At 46.3% G+C, this 5,206-nt stretch overlaps 1 protein-coding gene across 1 annotated transcript in view; it reads right to left on the bottom strand.

Moving 5' to 3' along the window:
- Positions 1-4,843, bottom strand: part of LOC139548240 (P2Y purinoceptor 3-like) — an 18,692-nt gene extending 13,849 nt beyond the window's left edge. Inside the window, exon 1 of the mRNA XM_071357781.1 lies at positions 4,631-4,843. The gene's annotated coding sequence lies outside the window, so the exon portion shown is untranslated. The remainder of the gene's footprint in view (positions 1-4,630) is intronic.
- Between the last annotated feature and the right edge of the window lie 363 nt (positions 4,844-5,206).

The raw sequence follows: 5,206 nt of genomic DNA, 5'->3' as shown, positions 1-5,206 counted from the left end.
GAGACATGCAGGACAGTTCACAGCTGTTGAAAGGGCCGTCGGTACACTACAGAGACATGCAGGACAGTTCACAGCTGTTGAAAGGACCGTTGGTAAACTACAGAGACATGCAGGACAGTTCACAGCTGTTGAAAGGACCGTTGGTAAACTACAGAGACATGCAGGACAGTTCACAGCTGTTGAAAGGGCCGTCGGTACACTACAGAGACATGCAGGACAGTTCACAGCTGTTGAAAGGACCGTTGGTAAACTACAGAGACATGCAGGACAGTTCACCCTGGACACTAAGAGACAATGTTAATTAATTGTATTTATATTCATCACCAGGTCTCAAAGCACTTTAATATGTAGGTGAGGAACTCTCCAGATCCACCATCTGTAGCAATGGCACCAACCTGTATAGTCTGTCCATCCCTGACTTAACGTTAACCCTATCAGACCAGGAGAGAGTTAACATAGTTAACATAGAATACACACTGCTTCTCAATTTCCCTCCATCCTCTATGTCAACTATATCTGTGCCAGTGGACCCAGAGAAAGCACCCACAGGACCCTGACTAATGTCTGGTGTGGTCCGACCCAACAGGACCTTTACTGCTGTAGTCACTATACACATATTGTGCTTTCCATCACAAAAGATGCACATACAGGTACACACTAACACACACAGACACACTATTTTGCTGCAGTGAGGTGTGAAGTAATTGTTATAGAGAACACTGCAATAATAATAGCAGCAACTGTATATCATTCATCAGCCATGTGTTTTATTCATAATTAAGTGTTTCTCCTAGGATTTATTTCAGCAGCGGTCTCAGAGTTAGCAGGGATCCACGACAAATGTCACTGCTAAATGCATATAGGGGAAATGGGAAACACTGAGTAGCCTAAACATGTCTCGGACAGAAGTTAGAGCTAGGGTGCTGGGGAGAACAGGCTCGTGGTAATGGCTGGAGAGAATTAGTGGATTGGTATCAAATACATGTGTTTGATGCCATTGCATTCGCGCCATTCGGAGCCGTCCTCCACTCAGCAGCCTCCACTGAGCTAGAGGTATGGAGAACTGTAAAACTGACTGTTAAAACTGTGTTTATCTTGAGTGGGTTCTGCATGTCTCTGAGACACGCTATCAGAGTCGGTACAGCCACCTGGTTTCTTCACGCATCGCGCCGACAGAAACAAGCATCTTTCTGGTAAGAAAAGGGGCGGGGGGGGGGGTATGCCTTATGATTAACGAGACGTGGTGTGATCATAACAACATACAGGAACTCAAGTCCTTCTGTTCACCTGACTTAGAATTCCTCACAATCAAATGTCGACTGCATTATCTACCAAGAGAATTCTCTTCGATTATAATCACAGCCGCATATATTCCCCCCCAAGCAGACACAGATGGCCCTGAACAAACTTTATTTGACTCTATGTAAACTGGAAACCACATATCCTGAGGCTGCATTCATTGTAGCCGGGAATTTTAACAAGGCTAATCTGAAAACAAGACTCCCTAAATTCTATCAGCATATCGATTGTGCTACCAGGGCTGGTAAAACCCTGGATCATTGTTATTCTATCTCCCGCGACGCATATAAGGCCCTCCCCCGCCCTCCTCTCGGAAGAGCTGACCACGACTCCATTTTGTTGCTCCCTGCCTATAGACAGAGACTAAAACAGGAAGCTCCCGCGCTCAGGTCTGTTCAACGCTGGTCCGACCAATCTGATTCCACGCTTCAAGATTGCTTCGATCACGTGGATTGGGATATGTTCCGCATTGCGTCAAATAACAACATTGACGAATATGCTGATTCGGTGAGCCAGTTTATTAACAAGTGTATCGGCGAGGTCGTACCCACAGCAACTATTAAAACATTCCCAAACCAGAAACCGTGGATTGATGGCAGCATTCGCGCGAAACTGAAAGCGCGAACCACTGCTTTTAACCAGGGCAAGGTGACCGGAAACATACAAACAGTGAAGCTATTCCCTCCGCAAGGCAATCAAACAAGCTAAGCGTCAGTATAGAGACAAAGTAGAGTCGCTATTCAACGGCTCAGACACAAGAGGTATGTGGCAGGGTCTACAGTCAATCACGGATTACAAAAAGAAAACCAGCCCCGTCGCGGACCAGGATGTCTTGCTCCCAGACAGACTAAACAACTTCTTTGCTCGCTTTGAGGACAATACAGTGCCACTGACACGGCCCGCTACCAAAATCTGCGGACTCTCCTTCACTGCAGCCGATGTGAGTAAAACATTTAAACGTGTTAACCCTCGCAAGGCTGCAGGCCCAGACGGCATCCCCAGCCGCGTCCTCAGAGCATGCGCAGACCAGCTGGCTGGTGTGTTTATGGACATATTCAATCAATCCTTATCCCAGTCTGCTGTTCCCACATGCTTCAAGAGGGCCACCATTGTTCCTGTTCCCAAAAAAGCTAAGGTAACTGAGCTAAACAACTACCGCCCCGTAGCACTCACTTCCGTCATCATGAAGTGCTTTGAGAGACTAGTCAAAGACCATATCACCTCCACCCTACCTGACACCCTAGACCCACTCCAATTTGCTTACCGCCCCAATAGGTCCACAGACGACGCAATCGCAACCACACTGCACACTGCCCTAACCCATCTGGACAAGAGGAATACCTATGTGAGAATGCTGTTCATCGACTACAGCTCAGCATTTAACACCATAGTACCCTCCAAACTCGTCATCAAGCTCAAGACCATGGGTCTCGACCCCGCCCTGTGCAACTGGGTACTGGACTTCCTGACGGGCCGCCCCCAGGTGGTGAGGGTAGGTAACAACATCTCCACCCCGCTGATCCTCAATACTGGGGCCCCACAAGGTGCGTTCTGAGCCCTCTCCTGTACTCCCTGTTCACCCACGACTGCGTGGCCATGCACGCCTCCAACTCAATCATCAAGTTTGCAGACGACACTACAGTGGTAGGCTTGATGACCAACAACGACGAGACGGCCTACAGGGAGGAGGTGAGGGCCCTCGGAGTGTGGTGTCAGGAAAATAACCTCACACTCAACGTCAACAAAACAAAGGAGATGATCGTAGACTTCAGGAAACAGTAGAGGGAGGACCCCCCTATCCACATCGACGGGACAGTAGTGGAGAGGGAAGTAAGTTTTAAGTTCCTCGGCGTACACATCACGGACAAACTGAATTGGTCCACCCACACAGACAGCGTGGTGAAGAAGGCGCAGCAGCGCCTCTTCAACCTCAGGAGGCTGAAGAAATTCGGCTTGTCACCAAAAGCACTCACAAACTTTTACAGATGCACAGTCGAGAGCATCCTGTCGGGCTGTATCAACGCTTGGTACGTCAACTGCTCCGCCCCACAACCGTAAGGCTCTCCAGAGGGTAGTGAGGTCTGCACAACGCATCACCGGGGGCAAACTACCTGCCCTCCAGGACACCTACACCACCCGATGTCACAGGAAGGCCATAAAGATCATCAAGGACAACAACCACCCGAGCCACTGCCTGTTCACCACGCTATCATCCAGAAGGCGAGGTCAGTACAGGTGCATCAAAGCAGGGACCGAGAGACTAAAAAACAGCTTCTATCTCAAGGCCATCAGACTGTTAAACAGCCACCACTAACATTGAGTGGCTGCTGCCAACATACTGACTCAACTCCAGCCACTTTAATAATGAAAATGAAAAAATGTATGTTAAAAACATGTTTCACTAGCCACTTTAAACAATGCCACTTAATATAATGTTTACATACCCTACATTACTCATCTCATATGTTTATACTGTACTCGACACCATCTACTGCATCTTGCATCTGCTAACCATGTGTATGTGACAAATGACATTTGATTTGATTTGATACTCCATATGTGTAACCGATGTGAAATGGCTAGCTAGTTAGCGGTGGTGCGTGCTAACAGCTTTTCAATCGGTGACGTCACTTGCTCTGAGACCTTGAAGTAGTTGTTCCCCTTGCTCTGCAAGGGCCGCGGCTTTTGTGGCGCGATGGGTAACGATGCTTCGTGGGTGTCAGTTGTCTATGTGTGCAGAGGGTCACTGTTTCAAGCCCAGGTAGGGGCGTAGGAGAGGAACGGAAGCACGACATATAGTTATTGAATCTCACACACGGTGTGTTCGTGAGAAAAGAGCAACTCGTGGGTTGGCTGCTCTAAAGTGCACCACCAAAACAGTATTTACTGGTTATCAGAATTACAACAATAGGAGTACAAATTCCCCACCATTCATCATAGACTACTTCATGTTGTTGACAGGTTTAGACAGGTTAAAATAGCTGTGGTTTAAAGGAGGAATCAAACAGTAACATCGGAGACAGGTATGACAGTTGAACTAAGCTGACGAGGCAGCTATAAATTATATTCTTCAAGAATCATTGGGTATATATCGTTAATTTAAAAGTTTTTTTATTTTTTATCTACTACCTACGCATCGTAGAATTCTCCTTTAAGGTAGTTAACTAATACTATGCACCCTGCGCATTTAATTCGGAGGGCCATTGCCAAAATGATTATATATTCTATGGAAACATGTCCAGACTACTATGGTATAAAGACTATACATTGTGCCAATGAGGTTGTTTCGAGTCGTCTGCGTATAAAGTACAATTGTAAGACTGTTTTTTACCTCTGTGGCTGCGACAAAATAATGACTTTCTCTGCTGCTGTAAACAAGTGGGAGATCCAAACCTGCCTCGTGTTTTACCAGGCAGTCGCCTAGTAAGTAGCCCAAACAAATGAGTACTTTAGTGAGAAAAATCAGTAAACCAATCAATGGAGATCCTTCATAAAGTCCAACTGATTTGGATATGTTTTTTGGAGCACCAGAGCGCATGATATCGAAGATATTGGGCGGGTTCGATTATGCTGAGTCGCGGGGCACCGGTTTATGGCCGGTGACGTGAACGGGCAAAAGAGAGGAGCGCCCATCTCAAATCGAACAGCCTAATCTGCGCTGCTTGGTCATGTTGTCAACAAGGCAGCATGGTGAATCTTCCAGAAATATATAACATCTCTTTTCCATAAAATATATGTTTGAATTTTCAAACGAGTTTTTATTGGAAAGGCAGATAAAGCGTTTTGTTTTATATATATTTTTTAAATCAAAAGCAATCATTACTCCACGTGCTAATTAGGTTGACTGGTGAGCTTAATGTGGCTCATTACAAAGGGGTTTCAGAGTCCTGCAATAAGAGCTTTGATG

The sequence above is a fragment of the Salvelinus alpinus genome, chromosome 21, assembly GCF_045679555.1.
Source record: "Salvelinus alpinus chromosome 21, SLU_Salpinus.1, whole genome shotgun sequence".
Classification (NCBI taxonomy): domain Eukaryota; kingdom Metazoa; phylum Chordata; class Actinopteri; order Salmoniformes; family Salmonidae; genus Salvelinus; species Salvelinus alpinus.
The sequence above is the reverse complement of the archived record's forward strand: the minus strand, read 5'-3'. Positions and strand labels throughout refer to the sequence as shown.